Source organism: Corvus moneduloides, chromosome 14 (genome assembly GCF_009650955.1).
Source record: "Corvus moneduloides isolate bCorMon1 chromosome 14, bCorMon1.pri, whole genome shotgun sequence".
NCBI lineage: Eukaryota > Metazoa > Chordata > Aves > Passeriformes > Corvidae > Corvus > Corvus moneduloides.
This window is the reverse complement of record NC_045489.1, coordinates 11,834,173-11,843,560: the sequence shown is the minus strand read 5'-3', so window position 1 is coordinate 11,843,560 and position 9,388 is coordinate 11,834,173. Positions and strand designations below refer to the sequence as shown.

General features: G+C 41.6%; 1 long non-coding RNA gene across 1 annotated transcript in view; it reads left to right on the top strand.

Annotated features, from left to right (window-relative positions):
* The first annotated feature begins 428 nt into the window (after window positions 1-428).
* The window catches only part of LOC116451075, a 73,365-nt gene continuing 64,405 nt past the window's right edge, over window positions 429-9,388 (top strand). Inside the window, exon 1 of the long non-coding RNA XR_004243082.1 lies at window positions 429-881. This is a non-coding gene — a long non-coding RNA (uncharacterized LOC116451075). The remainder of the gene's footprint in view (window positions 882-9,388) is intronic.

Below are 9,388 nucleotides of genomic sequence, written 5' to 3'. Positions count from 1 at the left end.
TAAAATCAAGAGTTAAACACAGTTAGAAGGGGAAAAGGGATTTTACCTTGGTATTTATTTTAAGGATCCTTAGGTGCACACATCCAGGTCATACGCATTGAAATGCACCCCACTGAATATATTCCAAGAGATCGGGTATAACATTATAGGTTTTACTAATTAGCAGATCTATCAAAGATTCCCCAATGAGAGGCTCAAGTGAGCCCCCCCCTCCCCAAGGAACCTTCCCCTGGATGGTTCTATCTTGGTTTACAGAATGTGTTCTGGAGAGGACCTTGGGGTCTGGGGCACACTGATCCCTAACTATGAAGCTTCTAAAATGTTTAGTCTCTTAGCTTGACAAACAGGTCCAAGAATGTAGGGGAAAAGCACTAGGAATACAGAAGTTGTAAAAAAAGGTGTAACGGGTATAAAATAAAAGGCAAAAAATCTTCATGGCATCACTAGCCCTGGCCACTCCCTCGGGCTCTCCCTATTGGTTCCTGTACCCCAACGCCGCACAGGTACCGCCCCTGAGAAAACCCCCTGCGCTGCGACCACCAGGTCGCTCTGCCTCTGGGGATCGCTGTACATCACAAGATGTAACTATGAAAGGTCCTCTGAAGCCCTCATGGGGAGACCCTTCTCACCTCCTTCGCCGTCTCTGGGTTGTAGAGCTGATGGCTGCTGGAGCAAAACTGCGGAGCCGTCCGGAACGGGCTGAGGGTGGGCGAAATGGCCGCACTGCCCTAAGCAGCTCCACTGAGCTCTCAGGGAAAGCTGCAGCTTGCTAAACTAAACCCAGCACTACAATGGATGAGGCTTGTGTGGAGGCCCCTGCAGCCAGGCTCTGTGTGCTTGTCACAGGACAGAAGTTAGCACAAGAGGACTCCATAAGCCAGGTAGCATTGTTATAAATATATATTATAATATTGGCTTCTCGCAAAGTATTAAGGTAGATATTATATAATGTTAGAAATGCTTTTTGCTGTGTGGATGTAGTTTTCTCTCGTTTTAGCAAGAATGTTAGCAAGTGTGAGCAAGTAAGGTAACCTCCAAGAGAGCAGAGGATGAGGCCCAAGGAGCTGCTAATCAACACTTTGTCCGGGGAACAAAAGGGCCCAAAGGCTGCTCCGCCCGGAGAACGGGCGGCCAGGAGGGTCCGGAGCCGCTATCACCGCTCTGCCCGGGGGCAAAGAGGCCCAAAGCTGCAATCAGCCCTGACTGTCTGGAGAATTAAGAGATCCACCCCACCATCGACTCTTACCTAGCGGGCCCAACCCCAAGAATCAAAAGAAATAAAACCACAAGGCAGAAGACTACGCATGCTCTAAAAAGGAGGAACCAACGAGTGGCCATGCAGAACAGCTCCGGGAAAAGTTTTAATAGGAATAGAGAACAGACAGTAAAAATGGTATAAAAAGGACTCACCTCGGGCATCTGGTGTGCTCTTGGCAGAGCGCCACGGCAGCCGGCCGTTACCCCTTTGCTTTATTTTATATGTCTCTTATTGTCTTTATATTAAACTCTTTAAATTCTCACAGGAGAGTGAACCTCGTTTTTCACAGCATGAAACTATCCCTATCCTGTCTGGAAAGAAAACTGGTGAGGGTTTGGGCACTGGATATATGTTTGCAAAGAGTGGGATTCCCCACCTGTGCTATGTTGAAGACCAAGAGTTCACTAAAGATATTTTCAGTAGACATTTTGTGGCCTACTACACTCAGAAGAGAGTAGGACTCACTGATGGGTGGGAATGCTGCTGGGCTGAATCTGAATTGCCACTTCCAGGAGAAAATGGAGCTGCAGACGTGCACGAAGTAAGTCACAGGCTATCAATGCTGTACCAGCACTGCCAGGGAATCCCAGTACCCTCTGTCAAAGACTAACACCTTGGGAAATTACATCTGAAATCCCCAAGCCTGAGAAACAGAAGCTGTCGTGTTTTGGAGTAGTTTTCTGTTACCATGATGAATATTATCCAAATAAAAACTGCAGAATCAGAGGTATTGTCAAGTTTCAGAACAGGGAATGGAATGTCAATGACACTTACTGACTGTACTGGTATAATTCCAGCAGATGCTGAGCAGACAATATTTACATTTAAAAATACAAGTAATCAATGTATGTTAATGCATGCCCTTCATGCATTCTGCACTGAAGCATTTTACTAGACACTTGAAAGAGCCTTGCTCTTGCAGGCAAAAAAGCCTTTCAGCAACATACCACCAACAAAAGCTTTCTCAGGTTTGGGAAAGAGAAAACAAACCAAAACAAACCACAGCTGTTTCAAAATATTTTCTATGCCAGGTTCTGTCCTCTGCATAGCATTAATGCCATGTCTGTGTGGTGGAAACCACTCTAACTTTGCACTTAAAAATGCTTTAGCTTCTTTTCGTAAGGTGTATGCCAACAGTGTATGCATAGAAAAAGGCACAGGGGTGGCGCACACAGAGCAGCAGCTGCCCAACTCACACAGAGTCTCTAAGGAAGGTGTGTCTGTACTTGTCCTTAGGCCTTGCAAATGTTACTGCTTCACAAATACGATTATCAAAATGGTGATGAAGAATTCCCTACCATAATTCCAAATTAAAGCGACACCTGCCATGATCCTGTTAGTAAAATCTGACATATGTCTGTGCTACTTTCAGGTACGTGGGCAAACAATTACATTAGAGCAGGAGGAGGCAGGGTGTGAATTTGTGAGAACTCAGAGCAGCTGTTTGTGTGCAGGTTTTTACCCTGTTGGGAGTGCAAAGCAAAAGGAGAGCACTAAAAGCATTGCTCTAGGAAAGATACATCACTGATGTCACCCCAGGGTGGGTTGGGGTAACAGCTTGCACCTGGAGATGGTGTGGAGGTGCACTCATCTGTTCATGTCATAACTTAGGCTGTAGCATCTCCGTGAGCCATAAATCCGTAAGAGTTATTAAACTCAAAATTCTGTCAATGTATGAGATATGAAACAAATTGCTGCAGGCTTTGAGTTCATTGCTGTCTCCAAATGATTGCCTGTATCTCAGTTGGTTTCATCCCTTCCAGAGCTTATCAGCACATTCATAATTCATAGTCTCCCATTCTGCCTTGTGTAGAAAGACTCAGGCCCTCTCAGGAAAGAAATCATTGTGAACTTGAACCTAAGGCCAAAACTTCCTTTGTTACAAATCATGGGAAGTAGGTTCTGTGGTTGCTGATCCCAGTTAACAGTGTTCAGTTGTTCCTTGGCCAGTGACAGTAACCTCTTGTTTACATCCCAGTCCACGTGGAAAAGAACTGAAAGATCTTAGTTTAGGTTTTTATTTTTTTTTTTAAATTCCCAAAAGACAGAATTTTTTTACAACTAGGTGAAAAATTTCCCCCACAGTTTGATGAGCTCCAGTAGAATCTTAAAAGCCCTGTAAATGAATGCTAAGGCTTGTTTACAAAATTGCACAAAAAATTATTTAAGTGGGCCCATGACAGACTGACTTCACCCTTCATGACTGGAATTTCAGAGTTTATACATCTTCGTGAGACGTTCTACTGTTTTATTCTCAGAAACTCTGCTGACAAAAACACCTTTGCTGAGCAGTTATGTATTGACAACGAGAGAATGTTTCAGGTTGTACGTGAAAGCAGCCTAATTTCTCACATGAGTCCTGGAATATTTGAGATATCATGCAATTATGATATGAAGTTTGGAGACTATGTTACAGGATGCCTTTAAAAAAACCCCAGAAACCAGACTCACTGTCAAAAATTCATCAGCAGTCCCTTCTGTGTAACATACTTTTCAAGAGACAAGTGAAAGAATGTCAAAACCAAATGAAGAATCTTCACTTACAACAGCTATTCAAGATCCAATTTAGTGTTTCTTATCCATTTTCCTTCCTGTAAACCACTCTTCTCATGTTTTCTTCCAGTAAATGAGATATGTGCATAATTCAGTCTTATTAGAGAATTGATCCCTTTCAGGAAAAGAAAATTCTTCTGAATGTTAGGGGAGGAAAAACCCAATTGTACTAATTTCTTAATACTTTGTCTCACATTCCCAGCTTTCCCTCTGCCTGCAGGACGTGCTGAGATAAACTGATAGGAACATGGGTCACATCAGATTTCTAATAATTTTCTAAATGAAATGTATCCACATGTACATTTTTCTGTGCTCTAAGTGCAAATCCCTTATTTAGAAGCTCCATATCCCCAATTTTTCGTTTCTAACTACATAATTTGGGGTATTTTCCCCTCTTTCTCGCACTGGTATATATTTGGAACAGTTTTCTTCAAGCAAATAGTATTATCTTGAAAATTAATATGTTGACAAGAGGAGAGATAGTGCAGAGATTGAGTTTTATGATATATTTTAAAATGCACATTTGTCTGCTATGGGGTGACTGAAATGCAGATTAGAAACTCAACAGAAATATTTTTTTTATAAATACTGAAACATTTCTGCAACAAGTCTTCTGATGGAATAAGTAGATGAAGCATTCCTGATTTCAACAGCCCCTTGAGGTGCTGACCTGAGGTTTTTATTTCTAACCAGTTTTGGGCTTTGTGACTCTGGGTGACCTGTTTACCTGTTGCATGTACTCCTTGCAGACTGAAGATTTTACTGTAAATGTAATCCAGTGGGGATTGATACTGGGCCTGATACTATTTATTGTCATCATAAGTGATCTGGAATATGGCATAAAGTGTGCTCTGAATTTTCTGGTGATACCAAACTGAGTGGGGAAGCTGACATTTGGAAGGGAGAGTCACCTGCAGGAGGAACCTGGACAGGTTGGAAAAGTGGACTAACAAGAAGCACATGTGGGTCAAGGAGCACAGGCCTGAGCTGTAGAGAGGGAAAAAGAATTCTCTCAGCCTCCTGGTTCCTGCTGTTCCTTGCATTGTGCTGGAGCTCTTTCAGGAAGGACATTTTTCTGATTGCACCAGGTGCTGCAAGCTCAGGATCAGTCATGTAAGCTTTGCCTGAGGGAGATAAGTGGGGATGGAGTGTCTAATGAAAAAAATAACAGAAATGGTAACGGCAGAAATGAGGAAAATGAAGTTTTTCACCAAACGCGGTTTTTATTTGTGCTGCTGCTGAGCTATATTGCGACTTTTTTCAGTTGAAGTCACAGTAATAGGTACAAGGGATTGCTGGGAAACCATATTAATTAAAACTGGCTTTATAGAAATGGAATTCAGAGAGCAAGCTGTCCTTGATGAATAAAATAGTGAATAATGGCACAAATTGGTTTGACACCCATTCGTGAGTCTCTTCCAGGATATTGTATTGTCTAAGTTTTTTTCGCAGCTGGCTGTTTGTTTGTTGGGCTTCGTTATTCTTCAGCTTTGGAAATCACCTTGCCTGAATATTTCATCCTTAGCAAAAAAAGTAGGATAGACCACTTCAGGTCACTCAATAAGTTTCCTGACAATTGCCAACAATTTTTCTTTTTCCTTCTTTTACCAGAAAGAAGCTAATATCAACCAGGAGCTTTCTGCCAGGTTGTGTACGTTTCTGTAACAATTAATTTCTTTATGAGTAGAAAGAAGAATTATGATAAAAAAATTTTAGAATTGGATTATTTCTTTTTTCTTCTTGTTAGGAGTGTTTTACTCTGTCACATACACAGTTTTTTTCCCTTTCACTCCAGCCTGTTGCTGCAGATTGCAAGCCCACCTGTTTTTTCATTGCAAGGTTTTGCAAGACTGCCGAAATGATCTGGGCTAAAAAGAAAAGAGAAAGTCCAAATCAAAAATTCCAATAATTTTAATTTTGTGTTGTTCTTATCCCATTTGCTGATGTGTGATTCTCACATCACTTTGGGATGCTGACTTTTTTTCATACTTACCATTAATATACACTTGACCAAAAATATGGTTAGCCTCTAATTTTTTTTTTCTGGCTTGCCTTTCATTTCTCTCCTCCCTGGGAAAGAAAGCAGTAATAATAAACTCACCAAATTTCATGTTCAGCTTTGATATTTTATTGCAGATGAAATTTGCTGAAATATCACCTGCATTCTTCAGCAAAGCAGCACAGTGGTGGCCAGAGCCAATGGGGAGAAGTGTGTTTGCAGCCATCTGAAATAAATATCTAATTGTCTGGATTGAATCAGTGCCAGATAGAGATCTGGAAAAACAGCTGAATTCAAATTTCACAGCTGAGTTGCTTCTTCAATTGGTATACCATAGGTAGAGTCAGTTATACACCCCTTGCTTTCACTGTTGGCTTATTTAGGAATTCCTACTGCAAATATGTGGCAGTATTTTTATTTTGCATGACATTTGGATGAAATTCATTGAGGAGCCCAGAACCTTCTGGAAAGATTGTTTTTTCATTATTTGGAAGTCTTTCTATTACTTTTTCTGGCCTAGCACAAACAGTGTGCATCATGTATGCTACAGTTACAGTGCTGGGGAAATGTTTTCTCATCTCACTCAAGAGGTTTTGATTCTGATACTTCCTCTTTGCATCTTTATTCACTCCGGTCTCTCTCTCATTTAAGCAAACTGGGGCAAATTTGGGAGCATCTTAGAGAAGTTTCCTCTTGATATAGACACATATACTGCCCTGAGATGAGATTCAGTGAGAATATGAAACCAGAAATTACTGTAAATAAGAACAGAAACGAAGTGGCCTAATTGAATCTTATTTCCTCCTGGTTGCGGGTCTCTTCCCAGAAAACTTCCTTTTGCTTGCCTTAGCGGAATGAGATGGTTGGAGACAGCAATTAACAGAAGCTGATAAATGAAATGGTGTCTACCACTTGGGAGAGAACGTTTCCTGAATAATGATCCTTTCCTCCAGGGAGCTTTGCAGTATGATATCTCATGGGTGGATTTGAAATATGCCTGGTGATGATATTCACTTGGCTCCTGGCCACAGGACGTGTCCCAGGTGGGCAAAGCTGGCACTGGTGTTCTTGGCTCTCCTGCTTAAAGGGGACACCTGCTAATTAATTCTTTCTAATTTGCGTGGCTTTGGTGAGTACAGTGAGAACACTTAATTGGCTTAAATGTGACCTTAGTTTTAGCAGTGCCAGTTACTGCTGTGACCCTGATTTCTTATTGATATATTATGGGCTCCTGGGGCCACCAAGGTGCTGGGAAGTTTGCGTGGGAATGGCTGAGTGGAGGGGCATTGGCAAGCATGGGGACATATTTATTTTTTGCTCTTCTTTGCAGGAATTTCCCCCTTTCTTTTTATTCTCACTGGAAATATATTTTTAAAAATGATGCAATGTAAAAGACAGCATTTAATTTCCCATCCTCTTCGTCCTCAAACCTTAGCATTTTTTAGTGCTGTTACTATGTAAATGGTTACCAAGTGAATAACTACTCTCATAAATAGTCACAGCCAGAAATTGCTTTCACTGCATATGCTAATAGATAGTGGGTCTTATTAGTAGGGCTTATTAATTGGTTTGGTGTCTTAATTAAATTGGTGTGCCAGTGAGTGAAAAAATAAATCCTTTTTAGGCCAGTGGATTCCTTATTATACATCCTAGTAGTTTTTATGTCCAGAAAACTTCAGAAACAGTGACTAAGGCTCCAATACTGCTGAGACATTTCTCAGAGACTGTATCAGACACTTTCCAGAGGGAAATAAAGAAAAAAAATTGGTGTTTGTTTTCAAATCTCGATGATCACTGTTTCCCAGTCTTACACATAAATAACATATTTCAGTCATCCTTGACAACAGGGCCCAACTTGCCCCTTCAAAATTCTTGTGTTTCCTGGGCTGTTTAAAGTGTAGAGGAAACACAGGGAGAATATTTGAGCCATGTGTCACTGGAAGAAGATGGTGGATTGCCAATGTTAGCTGTAGGTGTGCTGTGATGGTTATTTCCATGCAACATTACATTCCTGTGGAAAATATTACAATAGTTTCATGACAATGGCAACTTCTCAGGAAAAAAAAAAATTGTATCTGATACTACATATCCTTCCCGTGAATTAAGACGTTGCTTGTGTCTGCAGTTATCTGAATCTCTGATAAGTTGGTTTTGACATTTAATTCTCTATTTTTTTCTTTCGCTCTTCCCCTCCTTTTAAAAAAATATGCAAAATGTGCAGTTTTACTGCAGTGTAAGCCAAAAGCATAATTCATGTTGCACACATATAATTTGATTTCAAAAGATTATCTCTAGTACTGGCAAAACATCAGTGAGCCAGGCTGCACTGAGGTACAAAAAATCATACACTCAAATCATTGGGGGGTGTTTGTGTGAAGTCAGCACCCACTTTTTAATGCCAGGTCTTGTTTGTTTCTCTCCTTTTTTTTTTTTTTTAATATATTGTTTTTGGTTTTTTAATATAAAACCCCCACTATTTTACACTTAATCTTTTCTTTAGCATTGACTTTTCTGTATTTTCCCACTCCTGATGCTTAGCTCTCATTGGTATCAGTGGGAGGTATGCAGGTGGAAGGAAGCCTCTTTGAGGCCGCCTCCAGCATAAAAGAAGAATATGCTCTCTCCTCTCCTTTGCTGTGGCTCTGGGGCTGCTCCTGTCACTCTTACATTTGAAGGATTGTACAGCCTGGGTTTCACTCTGGGAAGCTCTGACGAGGCTGGTGAGGAATATATCATGGGTTTAGATGGGAGGCTGTATGAAGCTTCAGTGAGGAGTTCTCAGTCTGTGTCCTGTGGGCTGACAGTAGAAGATCAAGAATCTACTGAATCGAGTGGAGGGCTGTGAAGGTGGTGAGGGACTGGAGCATCTGTCATACAAGCAAAGGTTGAGGGAGCTGGGCCTGGGCTGGAGATGAGAAGAATGAGAGGGGACCTCATCAGGGCACACAAATGTGTTAAGGGAGGTGTCAAGAGGATGGGACCAGACTCATTTCAGTGGTGTCCACAGCAGGACAAGGGACAATGAGCACAAACTGAAACACAGAGTTCCACCCCCTGAATAGGAGGGAAACCTTTTTTAGTGTGAGGGTGACCAAGCACTGGAACAGGCTGCCCAGAGAGGTCATGGAGTTTCCTTCTGTGGAGATGTCCAAAACCCACCTGGACTGCGTGATTCTGTGCAGCCAGCTCTGGCTGAACCTGCTGCAACAGGGGCTGGGTTAGGGGAACTCCTGAGGTCCCTTCCAAGCCCAACCATTCTGTGATTCTGTAATCTTCTGTTTATTTTTAACCACTATTTTAGTGCAAGAGGCAGTGAAATGGATGGCAATAGACAGAAAGTGACGTAAAAAGGGTGTGTGATCTGGTGGTGAAAACCTCTCTTAACCTTGGAAATGGGGTATATGGGATCATTTAACTCCTATACTGCTGCACCCAGAACCTTTTGTACCCACAGGAGAGGACACTGGAGGCAGAAAATAAGAGACTGATAATAAAAGGAATGTTGTTTATTAGTGTGACTGTATAACGGTGGGACAATCTCTGTGGAGAAAGGTTTGCAGTCTCACTAAGGTCTCTTT